The 13442-nt window shown below is 48.9% G+C and overlaps 1 protein-coding gene across 6 annotated transcripts in view; it reads right to left on the bottom strand.

Annotated features, from left to right (window-relative positions):
- SIL1 (SIL1 nucleotide exchange factor) overlaps window positions 1-13009 on the bottom strand; it is a 183711-nt gene extending 170702 nt beyond the window's left edge. For 2 of the 6 annotated variants that reach the window (XM_075900130.1, XM_075900133.1), the window contains exon 1: window positions 12734-12868. The gene's annotated coding sequence lies outside the window, so the exon portion shown is untranslated. Of the gene's footprint in view, window positions 1-12733 lie in introns of all 6 variants that reach the window. The other 4 variants (XM_075900131.1, XM_075900134.1, XM_075900129.1 and 1 more) reach the window with 4 other exon arrangements.
- Between the last annotated feature and the right edge of the window lie 433 nt (window positions 13010-13442).

The following is a 13442-nucleotide window of genomic DNA, read 5'->3' as shown; positions in this document are numbered from 1 at the left end:
TGCATCTCTAAACATACTGATAATAGTTTTTTAGTTTAACAACAACTGATTTAAATTTTTTTTATTCCTGGTTGGTTTGAGGAAATTAAGGGAATGGGCACTAGATTAGGGATAGTTAGGTGCAACTGAAACACCTGCAAGTACAGTACACCTAGAGCAGTGGTCACTAACCAGTAGATTGGGATCTACTGGTAGATCTTGGAGCCTCTGACAGCTGATCTTGAGAGGTTTGGCCAAGAGGCTATAAAGTGCTGGCACCAGTGGCGGATCTAGGGCAGGGCGAGCAGGGCGGCCGCCCCGGGCCCCGTGCATGCACCGTGCGCCACTGCGCAGGCGCCGTGTCAAAGGGGGGGGGCGCAAAATTGTACTCCCTGGGCCCCGCAAGATCCTCATCTGCCCCTCCCGCCCACTGCTGCGCAGCTCCTGCTCTTTGCCTTGGCTCTGCCTCCCCCTTCCACCCCGGGAGCCTCCTGCTTGCTGTGCAGGATAGGGGAAGGGAGAAGAGGAGTGCTGATGTCAAGTGCCCCCTCTCCCACCCTCTATTCTATTTCCACAGAGCAGATTGGGGGGACTCGGGAAGGAGTTTGTTGGATGCCTTTGGGAGTGGTGCAGGGCCAGGGCAGGGGTGAGCCTGCCTTAGCCCCACTGCCCAAGAGCCACCTGATGTACGCAGTGCCAAGTCGGAGCCCAAATCCTGAAACCCTACCCCAGTCAAACTCCCTCCTGCACTCCAAGCCCTGACCCTAGCTTTGAGCACTCCTGCATCCAAATGCCCTCCCAGCACCTGCACCTAGAAACCCCTCCAGAACCCCAACTGCCTGCTCTAAGCTCAGCTCAGAACCCCTCTCACACTCCAAATCCATTAATCTAAGACCAGAGCCTGCACCCCAACCCACTGGCCCTGCCTGATGAAAGTGGGAGAGTATGAGGGTGGGGAGGAGGATGGAATGAGCAGGGGGAGGAGCCTCAGAGCAGGGGCACAAAGGAGGCGGAGCCAAGGTATTTGGGTTTGAGGTACATCTCGGAATGTACTTGAATTCAAAAAGTGATCTCATGCTTTAAAAGGTTGGAGACCACTGACCAGAGCAAGAGGAAATGCTCATTTCTGCTTGTGGTTCAAGGTTAAACGTGCACTTGCTCTAATTTCTGAGTCTGCCTCTCTCAAAAGCTATGCCAGGTAATTAGAAGCATTATAACTATTATTAACTCATAATATTATTATAGCATTTTACTACACTTGACATCTGTTGGCTGATAGATTGAATGAGTATATAAGAAATAATTATGCATAGATTCCTTGCAAAAGAGCACAATGCAGAGGACACAGAAAAAGTCAATTTTACAGAAACATGCTTGAAATCAAAGTTCTCAAATTAAGAGTGAAACATTGAAAGAAAACTCCTGTTAACAAAACATTGTGTTTTAAATAGGCAGTTGTTAAAAACAAATATATTTTGGAAATTTAAAAGCAGATACCTGGCACAACCTCTCCCCAGAACCACCATATATATCTGAACAGGAGTGGACTCCAACCTTTTTAAGCACAAGATCACTTTTTGAATTTAAGTGCAATCCAGGATCTACCTCAAATCAAATACCCTTGCCCCGCCTCTTTTGTGACCCTTTTCTGAGGCCCCACCCCGCTCACTCTTGTCCTCCCTCCCTCCCTTCCCCCATCCTTCCTCTCTTTCACCAGGCAGGGGCAGAGAGTTGGGGCACAGGCTCTGGTTTTGGGCGAAGGGATCTGGAATGTAAGAGAGGCTCTAAGTGGAGCCTGGGGTAGGGGGTTGGGATGCAGGAGGGGGTTCATGACTGTGGCAGGGGTTCAGAGCTGGCTCCAGCTGGGCGCTGCTTATCTCAGGTAGCCCCTGTGTGGTGGTGCAGTGGGGTTAAGCAAGCTCCCCCCTACCCTGACTTGCCAGCAAACTCCCTCCATCCCAAGCCCTGTTGTGGCCCCCCCTCCCCATTCTGTGGAGACAGAATACAGGATGGGAGAGGGGGCAACCTGACATCAGTGCCCCCTCCTCTCCCTTCCCTGCTCTGCACAGCTTCCTGGGGGGAAGCTCCAAGGCAAAGGGCAGGAGATGCGCAGCAATGGAGGGAGGGGCAGTTGAAGTGCTGGCACGTGATAGCCCTCTTGGCCAAACCAGACAGGATCACCTGTCAGGGGCTCCAAGATCTACCAGTAGATCCCGATCTACTGGCTGGGGACCACTGCTGTACAGGGACTTGCATACTTCCTTGCAGACTTTGTGAATTATTGGCAAAAATTCTAATTTTACAGGCAAACAGCATTACATGCATAGTTCAGTACTGCTCACTGAAAATCCTATAGCACTATCAACACACATCTAGAATAAATTATAGACTTTTCCGTCACTTGAAGCCAAATGTTTTACAAACTATATTTGGGACCCAAAGCATCCAACTGCTATATACATGCATTCATCCACCATATACAGCCATATTTTGAGTAGCTTAGGCTACTATGTAGCACTAACTATACAACACGGCCCTTTGAGACAAGACAACAAAATGTAAAATAATTTAGAGAACCAGAATCTAACTAACTGTCTGGACTGAAATTTGGTCAGGGCACCTCGGCTACGTCTACACTGGCATGATTTTCCAGAAATGCTTAAAACGGAACAGTTTTCCGTTATAAGTATTTCCGGAAAAAGCACGTCTACATTGGCAGGATGCTTTTCCAGAAAAGCACTTTTTCTGGAAAAGCGACCGTGCCAATGTAGACGCGCTTTTCCGCAAAAAAGCCCCAATCGTCATTTTCGCGATCGGGGTTTTTTTGCGGAAAAGAAATCTGTGCTGTCTACACTGGCCCTTTTCCGGAACAGTTTTCCGGAAAAGGACTTTTGCCCGAACTGGAGCAGCATAGTTTTTCCGGAAAAGCACTGATGATTTTACAGTAGATCATCAGTGCTTTTCCGGAAATTCAAAGGGGCCAGTGTAGACAGCTGGCAAGTTATTCCGGAAAAGCGGCTGATTTTCCGGAGTAAGTGGCCAGTGTAGACACAGCCCCCATGTTTGAGTAATGGTCATGGGAACCTTAAAGACAAGTAAACAAGATTGTGTTTTTACCTCTGGAAAGACAGCCCCCTACCGCAGCATAATGTTCCACATAACACCAGACTTTAGCATTTGTTAAGTACTGTATTATGAGGAGGGGTAGCACCTCTATTCCTTCATCATTTTCCCCGAGATTCCTTAAGTGCAACTTTGTGAGAAGAAGCAGATTTATGGCTAACATACTCAAGTTAACCAGTTTCAATAGATGAAAAATGACTGTACTAGAGTCAACAATTTTGCCATGAATTTCAATGAGGGGAGGTTTTCACCTCATGCCCACAATAAAATGGCAAGAGGGTTCAGCCATGCAGTTGTTTGTATGTTTGTAAGAAAGAGAGAAAGGGAGGGAGGAACGCTCTAAGAGCTAAAGGCAAAGTGCCAGAGGGCTCACTGGAATCAGGTAATGAGTTTTAGCTGGCTTGCCCAATTTGATATACCCCAACTCATGAAGACTGTAATCTGTATTTAAAAGTTTTCATGTAATATGGAACTGAAAAAAAAAACCTAACAACTCACTGATCATTAATATACTTGCACAATGTGCACATCCCATATGTAAGAGCTAGGGATATAAAAGTTTAACTGTGCAAACGGTTAACCAATAAGCCTGGGCTTATTGGTTAAAGTTCAGGGGTATACTCAGGCTCCTGCCCAGCTCCTGGGGAACCAGCTGCCACTCCATGCAGCATGGGGGCAGTGGCTAGCTCCCCAGAAGTGGGGCTGCAGGTGGGAGCTGACTGCCACCCCATGCTGCTGCCTCTTATATAGAGGCAGCAGCACAGGGAAGCATCTGGTGTGCACCAGGAGCTGGCTGCTATCCTGCGCTGCTACCTCTGATACAAATGCAGCAATGCGGGGGCAGCAGTCGGCTCCCCAGTAGTGGGGCTACAGGTGGCAGCCAACACATATCAGCTCCCGGGGGGCCGGCTGCCGCCCTACACTATCAGAAGCTGCAGCACGAGGCAGTGGTGGCAGGCGGGAGCAGGTGCACACTGCAGGTGCAGGTAACCCTGTAACCACTGACTTTTCGAGTGGTTATATGTTCACCCAGTAATAAAATGTTTAATCCAGGCATGTCAGGAGGAGCAGTAAACAGGTCTACTCTAGACAAAGGAATGTGTTTGCTTCTCTGACCAACCTGCTTGTCAGATAAGAAAGGGTCCTTTACACACAAGGTAAACACTATGGGGTGGGGAGAAGACAGCGTGGCATCTACTCTCCTGCAGGAGAACATTTTTTTATCAAGGCTACCAAGATAGGGAGCAACTCCAACAATAAATTAACTGCATACAGTATTACAAATAGACAGCAAATCAAAGAAGATCATGGTGATTAGTATCCCCATGAAATGTACGCACCAGCACTATATAAGGAACTATAAAAACCAACAAATAGTCTAGTGGCACTTTAAAGACTAACAAAACATACAGATGGTATCAGGAGCTTTCGTGGGCACAACCCATTTCTTCAGATGACTGGAGTGTTGGAAGTCCAGATTCAAGAATAAATAAGGGAAGGGGGGGAGGAGGAGAGAAGGAAAAAATATTGAAGGGGAGGAAGAAAAAAAAGGCAGTGAGTAGATAAGCTTTAGAGGGATAGCCAAGAGAGTATGTAACAGGAAAAACTTAAAAAACAACAATTAGTCTAGTAGCATCTCAAAGACTAAATAGTTAAAAGAGGCTGATGAGAACCATCAGTTAGCACTTGGAAAGGAAGAACTAACTCGGCTACCCCTCTGAAGCTAAGGAACTATAGACAGTCACTGATATTACACTTCACAATCTGTGACAAAAAAACAAACAAACAGAAAACAGACTTCCCCCAGACAGGAGAGAAGGCAGCTATCGGTCTCCAAAGAAATTAAGCAAAGTGTGTCCGAAAAAAATAGAAGTCCCGCCTACACAAAAATGAGCAGGGGCACAGGAAGACCGGCATGAGCTTAACTGAAGCAAAATGCAGGACAATGTAGCACTTTAAAGACTAACAAGATGGTTTATTAGATGATGAGCTTTTGTGGGCCAGACCCACTTCCTCAGATCAAATAGTGGAAGAAAGTAGTCACAACCATATATACCAAAGGATACAATTTAAAAAAATGAACAAATATGAAAAGGACAAATCACATTGCAGAACAGAAGGGGGATGCGGGGGGGTGGGAAGGGGGAGGAAGGAAGGTAAGTGTCTGTGAATTGCTGATATTAAAGGTAGGGAGAGTGGGATGTTTGTGAGTTAATGGTATTACAGGTGATAATTGGGGAAACTGTCTTGGTAATGGGTGAGAAAGAGCTTAGCTTGCCTCTTTAAAACTAGGACTTTGAAATTTGGAAGTTATAAGCAGAAAGTTATTGTGGCAACCATCACTAGACAGCACAAAGGGCCAGAACTCAGGCAAGCTGAGAAAGATGGATCCTTCGACCAAAGGGAAGGGAATTGAATATAGGTGAGAAACTTGCTTAAGCAAGTTTCACCTAGGAAGACTGCACTTTGTACTTCTATAGGACCCAAATGAGAGAAAGTCAGCCATGGCTGGGAAGAAGGAAGACTGATGAGAAAAGACACACAAAGCCTATAACTTACTAGATTAAATTTTTGACTCAGATCTATTTTCATCTTTATTTGCCAGCAACCCTTTCTACAGAGGGTATTCCGTTTATCTGATATTAGTTATGTCTTGCTGTTAATAAATGGGTTTTATTTTTACTATAAGCTCTGTTTGAACGAAAGAGTGTATTTACCCTACATTAATGAAACTAAATGTGTTTCTGTCTCTTTAAAGGAACATGTGAACCTGAGTACTTCTCTGAGTGGTCCAGGACAGCGTAGGACGCATCAGAGCACAGAGTTGGAGGGAAATTTGGAAGTAGGAATGTGTCAGGGGTCACACTGCAAGTGGTAACCAAGGTTGGAAAAAGCCCACAAGCAATTGTTGTGCTACAGGCAGGCTGCTGGGGCCAGAGATGCTGATTCATGGATGTACAGCGCACAGACACTCAGGGTGTGACCTGCATGCTCATCTACTGGCTGCTAGTACCCAGGTTGCAAGTCACAGCAACAGAGCATTTCTGGCATTTAGGATTACAGGGCAGGTGATGACACAATCCTTCACTCATCTGGATTGCATCCCAGAAAGCGACAGGATGGAACAGTGTTTCACTGACTATTTTAAATTCAGCACAGTGGGAAGTTGTGCGGGGGTAGGGGCATTTAGAACTAGTCAGAGCCAAGCAGTGATATTTTCTCTGGTTGAACAGATATGGACTAAACCAGTTACTCTGGATTAAAGCAATTAATGCACAGACAGAGGCTGAGACCTTCTATACAAAACAGGAAAACTGACTAACATAGCTACAACAGAATGTTACTCCAGAATAAAGAGACTTTTGTTATGGAATAGTGTTTAGATGTGACCCACGGACCACTTGGTGCCAACTGACAGAGGGTACAGGGATCTGCACACTGATTTAAAGGGATCCCTGGGTCATATATGCGTATTATCTCACCACAGGGTAACATGTGATCATCATAAGCACTGCAAAATGTATGCACAGATATATTTAAGAAGTTATGTACCTATACTGAAAATTACAGTTCTTAAGGATTTGGGATTAAGGCAGGTCACAAGGAGAAACATTCTTGAGGAATGTCATCTTTTAGGCATGTGGTAACAGATGCTTATCACCCTGTCTGGTCACATGTGTTTAGCCCACCTCACAATATATGCCTGTTTGCATTCTAAGCCTGGTGTGAATCAAGGGACTGCAAAAATCAGAAAGAGAGGAAAGCCACAGGAATGAACAATAAGCAGAGGGTGTCCTGTTTATGAGTAATGGCAAAGAATTGTCCTGTGATATCTAAAGAGTACAAGAAACACTCTGGATTCTTCACCAAGGAGACAAGCTAACAGCTTGTTTGTCTCACTAACGGAAGTAGGATTGCAGCCAGCCTGGAAGGACACTGGGTTATAAGAATGCCATGTTAATTAAGTACAGGCTCTGGAACACATGTTATAATTTTATTTTACCCACTAGAACCATTTCTTTCCACTACTTCTACCTGCTATCACTTTAAACAAAACAAAGCCCAGAGATTCATTTTTTATTTCACTACATGACATGTGCGAAATGGACATCGTAAGCTGGGGTTTAGTGTTTCTTTGGAAGCAACAGAACTGTGGATACTGTCACTGCCTAGTGGAACAACAGCTGGGCACTCCAATAACTAAGCAGAGGGTTACAGTGTGCCTTTCCCTAGCTTGAAGGAAGACAAATGAGGTCTGCAACAGACCTAGAGGGGAGTGCTTGTACTGCCCGCTGCACTGGGAAGCTGACCTTGGGTAGATACATACAAGGCTTCCTCATGCTAAGGGCAAGAGGGAACAAGGTGCCTCAAATCCTTAGGAAGCATCACACTGCACAGGGAGCTATTCCAGAATTGCTTGTTCCAACATAGCTAGGTCGATTTCCCCATATACATAAGACTGAAGTCCCACTTTGTGAGGCATATAGTAGAAGTACTGTAATAAACAGAAGCAGAATATTTGAGTGCACATTCTCTCTGCGTGCTAGCAGATATTATACAATTTGTACCAAGAAAAATGGGCCAAACAAACAGAATGCAGCTCATGAACTTTCCCACTGACCAGAATTAAAAGCTGTTACGCTGAAGTTTACAAACCCACTCACATACTGAAAAAGAGTCAGCAAGCTATCAAACTAAAGATAGATCCCTGCACTGAGTGTGCAGATGTGGAAATGAATTACACAAGGGAGCCTGGCTTCGAGCCAGGGAGATGCTCAAGGTTTACCTCTCATTTCAATTCCCCTTCCTCTCTTTTACTGTTAGACAATTGGAAACAGCACCTGGAAGTTGCATGTCGCCATTATAATGCAGCTCTCCACATAACCAACTCTGAGGACTACAAGTAGATCTCTGGACTAAACTGTTAGGAAAGGGCATAGCAGGCCTCCTTGTAGCTGTGGGGTGTCAGCTAACACCTTGCCACCGGAGCGGCTACATACCAATAGGAGCAGCTGGACTAAACTTGGGACTGATCACAAATCAAACATAAAAGGTGCTCACAGAGAGTCTGTCCAGCTGAGCGTGGCCCTCACTAGAGGACTAGCCCTGGCTGCCTTGACCTAAGTCTAATGGAGAGTAGGAATGTTAGATAGTGTGTAATTGATTAGTTGTGTAACTGCATGAAATCTTAGCAGTTACACAACTATTCAATATTCCCTGGGGGCAGGGCTGGAAGCCAATGCGCTCCCAGCCCCTCTCCTTGGGAGCCTCCTGCCACACTGTGCTGCTGCCTCTGTATCAGAGGCAGCAGCACAGGGTGGCAGATAGGAGCCGGTCTGCCAGGGGAGCCAATTAGAAAGCCAGTTCCCCGCACAAACCGACTGCCAGCCGCCCCGCACTGCTGCCTGGGATACAGAGGCACTAACATAGGGTGACAGCAGCCCCAGACCATGGGGCGCCTGAGTTCCCTGTGGACACAAGCTGGTCCGCAGCAGCAGCCTCTGTCCGCAGGGAGCTCAGAACCCCACGCACAGGGGCTGCTGCCATGGACCAGCTTCTGTCCGTGGCAAGCCAGGCTACCTGAGACAGAGGCTGCTTCATGGCAGCCTCCCCTCCTCGCACTCACGGCTGCCTCTAACAGAGGCAGTAGCGCAGGGGGAGGGAGACAGCACCGCAAAGCCAGTGCAGGGGGGAACCATCTTATGAGGTGGCTCCCCCCAGCATCAGCCCCTGCCGCCTTCTCCCCCTCTCAATGCTTCTGTAGACAGGGGGAGGGGGGAAAACGATAGGCAGGTTCACAGAGCCAGCTCCCTGCACATATTGGCTCCAGCCTACACCCCAAATCAGAGACAGCAAGAGGGGGGGCATGCAGATCCAGCCCTTATGGGGAGCCAGCTTTTAAGCCCGCTCCTCACAAGCACCTGCTCCTGCTCCCCCCCCAACTCCCACGGCCTCTAACACAGAGGCAGCGGGGGAGGGTGTAGTTGACAAGATTAACCGGTAAGACCAGGCTTATTGGTTAACCGTGTAGTCATCTACATGTTGACATCCCTACCCCAGTCCTCCTGCTTCATTCATAATAATATAATGAGTATTAACCCCTGCATCACGGTTTTGTTAGACTGTGGCTTTCTAAGCATTTTGAAACTCATTGCCTACCTTAGTTGGGATTCATGTATAGTCCCGAAAGGAACAATAAGCTAACATTTACAAAATGTGAACATTCAACTTTTTATAAAACTTCTTCAAAGTACTTTACTGACACATTAATACATTTCTAAGGGCAGCTGTGCCTGCTCCTTAACAGCAGGAAAATGCGCACATAGCCTGACTGGAATGACTGGAATGCAGTAACATGTTCATAATGAAGTCCTGATTTTAGGCTTCGTAACAAACGTGAAACAGCAGCAAGGTTTGCAAACCTCTGGTGAATCTTGGGCTGTATTTCAGGTGATAGCAAGCTCATTCAGGGTTTTCAAACAAAACTCAGTTAGTTTGGGCTGAGTTTCACTTTACCTTTTGGGGATTTTTTGAAACAGAAGCTTTGAGAGTGAAAACTCTAATGACTTAAAAGACATATACTCAAAGCTTCAAAGCCATACTCCTTGTTTGACATGGCTATATCCCAGCAGAATCTGTGTTGGCATCACTCATTTCAAGTACTAAGAATATGTTTGTGTTAATAAAAAAATAGCTAGATTTATGTAGCACCCCCGATCTACAGTGTGTTTGACAAATATTAATTACAGCTAACTCACCTACTTCACCAAGGGGAATTAAGTAGTACTTCCCAGATGGGAAAACGGAAGTTAGAGAGAATTTAAGTGATTTGCACAATGTCAGCAAAGAAGTTAATGATGGAGCCAGGATTAGAACTCAGGAACTACTGGCTTTCATCCTCGAGTTCAACCTCCTGACCACTACCTCACAAAACTGCCACAGACCAATGAGAGGAATATTTAATATGCTATCACTTCTGCCCATCTTGAGCCAGTCACCTTTTAAATAAGCCTCATCCTCAAGCTCACTGTGACATAAAAGGTAAGAGGAGACTTTGGGGGAAAGATGAGAATATGCTCTTGGACAGGATGAGTAAAACGAGTCTTGAGAGGCATTTTTATTATTAAATAAATCAATTCAGAATCTGACCAGTGAGGAGGTAGAAGGTTTAAAAAAAAAAAAAAAAAAAAAAAAAAAAAAGATTAGTAGTAGATCAAAAATTAATCACAGTTACCTGTCACTTCCTTATATCAAGAGTAAAGCCATGCTTCCTACATTCAAAGGGTATTCTTGCCAGGAACCCACACATTATACTTAGTTTCCATAAATGGAGCAGATTTACATGCCCCTCAACTCCAAGTGAGATGTGGGTCTGGATAGACAGCAGGTCCTAACGTGCAACACTCACATAGGAGAAGCAGCTCAAAGTCTCCACTTGCTGCTATACTAAAGATTTTCACAGTAGAACTCCCAGGGGCCACTTTCTGTATACTTCTGCCTTAGATACAGTTATGCAGCCATCACCTTGGCACTGGAAAAGGAGAGCAAATGGCAGGATCCAATATAGCCCTTTTAGGGTATAATAAATAAAATGTACATTAAAAATTCCATTGCTAAAGGCTTTAAAGCAGACATGGCTCATAGCAGATACGAGTTGCATGATCTCATACAGCTGAAATAAAGCCTCGTATAAGGCAGGTCTTACACTTGCCTTTAAACACTTTAGGCACATGAGCTTTGCCAGTAGAATTACAGCGACACCCGCCTAACTAGGGTAAAGGCAATTACACCAGCAGGCATGCACAGAGTTAATAACAACAGAGGAAGACAAGTAGAAAGAGCTATAGGCAGGAGAGAAGAGATTGTAAACTAAGATATGGAATGCAAGCCAATGAGGGAGAGAGAGACTCGCTGAAGGGGCTCAGTGTTAAAACAACTGTAATCCATGCCAGGACCTGTAGCAGGGGGAAAGGTAGCACGTCACCCACTCACACCCATAAGCATGACACCACCAGTGCTGCCTTGGATCGCCTATTCTGGATGGACATATCACTGGAGGGCTCAACTAGGGTTACCGTATTTGAGCTTTCAAAAAAGAGGACACCCTGAGAGGAAGTGTATCAGTATCAGTATCTAAACATGAGTTGGTAGATACTGATACACTCCCTCTCAGAGGTGTCCTCTTTTTTGAAAGTTCAAATATAGTAACCCTAGCTTATCACATGACAAGATTTAATCCCTGGAGACTTCACAACAATCCTAGGAGGTAGGCAATCCTATGCTACCTCACTACATCAGGCCACTCAAGTTGTATCCTAAGGAGATCAACCATGTGACATATGGTTCCTTGTTTTTAAATATAAAGGTTCTCATGGACACATACTGCAGGTCTCCTGGCCATAACACAGCTGGGAGGAGGCTCAGCTCAAGGTAAAGCATTACCCACCAGACCCTCTCATTTGGAGGAGCACAGTGAACATACACTGGAGACCCGTGTTGCCTGTGGTTACTCTGGGAGATTCGAAATGGCGCCAAGGGAATTAGCACAGCACTCACAGCTAGGTAATTTTTAGCAGTAGTGCACCTTCACACATGCATTGGTGCATATAAAAAAGTTATTCCACACAGGTGGAAAAGGGCACATTGCTGGGGGCCACCAACACAACTGGCCACACTGTACATCAGGTGGGCCGGGCCCTAGGGACAGTTACCTGCTGCAACCCCTCAGCCACAAGGGGCAGGCAGACAAGTCACACCTCACCCGTCATTTGCTCCCCAGGGCAGGGCAACATGGCAGGTGGGGCATAAGGCACGCAAGGAGCTGGGGGCCATGGGGGGAGGGAGAGAAGGCCGCGAGGCACCCCGGGATCTGGGGCCATGGGGGGGGGGGGGAGAAGAGCTGGGAACATGGGGCAGGGTTGCAAGGCGAGCTGGGACCATGGGGGGGGGGGGGGGAGGCCGCAAGGCACGCCGGGATCTGGGGCCATGGGGAGGGGGGGGGGGGAGAGAGGCCGCAAGGCACGCCGGGAGCTGGGGCCATGGGGAGGGGAGGGGGGGGAGAGGCCGCAAGGCACGCCGGGAGCTGGGGCCATGGGGAGGGGGGAGGCCGCAAAGCACGCCGGGAGCTGGGGCCATGGGGAGGGGGGAGGCCGCAAAGCACGCCGGGAGCTGGGGCCATGGGGAGGGGGGAGGCCGCAAAGCACGCCGGGAGCTGGGGCCATGGGGAGGGGGGAGGCCGCAAAGCACGCCGGGAGCTGGGGCCATGGGGAGGGGGGAGGCCGCAAAGCACGCCGGGAGCTGGGGCCATGGGGAGGGGGGAGGCCGCAAAGCACGCCGGGAGCTGGGGTCATGGGGAGGGGGGGAGGCCGCAAGGCACGCCGGGAGCTGGGGCCATGGGGAGGGCGGGGAGAGGCCGCAAGGCACGCCGGGAGCTGGGGCCATGGGGAGGGCGGGGAGAGGCCGCAAGGCACGCCGGGAGCTGGGGCCATGGGGAGGGGGGGGAGAGGCCGCAAGGCACGCCGGGAGCTGGGGCCATGGGGAGGGGGGGAGAGGCCGCAAGGCACGCCGGGAGCTGGGCTGTGAGGGGCACGCGGGCGCCGCCTGGGGACAGGGCAGACTGGCCCTACGTCACCTCGTGCACAAGGGGTTCCCGGCCTCCTCGCTCGGCTCTGCCTACCTCAGCCCCCAGCCGGGCCGCTCACTGCGCACGCTCCGAAGCCCCCCTCCGCGCGCGCGCAAGAAACGCCACCTCACCGACGTGTCCGCGGCCACCAATCAGCGTTCGCCGCATTGACTCGCTCCGTCCCCCCCACCGGAGGTTTTGGCTCCGCCCGTCTCGGTTAGCCCCGCCCCTTCTGGCGCGCGAACTCTGCTTCGGTTGCTTTGCGCTGCGGAGGGGGTGGGGCTCCCTCTAACCCCGCCCTGCCGGGGGCGTGTCCTCGCTGGCTGGCTCTGGGAGGCGCACGTGCGCGTCCCGGCCGCTGGGAGATCGCGGCGGCTGCGCCCTGCTGGAGCACGTGCGCCTTGTGGCGCCCCGCTTGTCACGGGGCGGCAGGGGCGGGGCCCGTGTCAGCCATAGGTCACACAGAACCCACCCCACTGGGGGTTGCCCCCATGCAATGGCTCAGCTGCGCGGCGCAGCGGCAGCCCTGGCCCTGTGTGGGGCGGCCTGCGCCTCTGCGACCTTACCCGCCTAGCCAGACCCACCCTTGTTCAGCACCAGGGTTTATCTTTTATGATCTTTGTGCCCATTGTGAGAGCTGAGACTTGTGCAGCTGCCTGGTCCTTCTGATCACATTAGACCACAGAGATCTTCCCCTTTTCATAATCTTCGGGCACCA

This window comes from Pelodiscus sinensis, chromosome 17 (genome assembly GCF_049634645.1).
Source record: "Pelodiscus sinensis isolate JC-2024 chromosome 17, ASM4963464v1, whole genome shotgun sequence".
NCBI lineage: Eukaryota > Metazoa > Chordata > Testudines > Trionychidae > Pelodiscus > Pelodiscus sinensis.
This window is presented reverse-complemented; position numbering and strand designations above follow the sequence as displayed.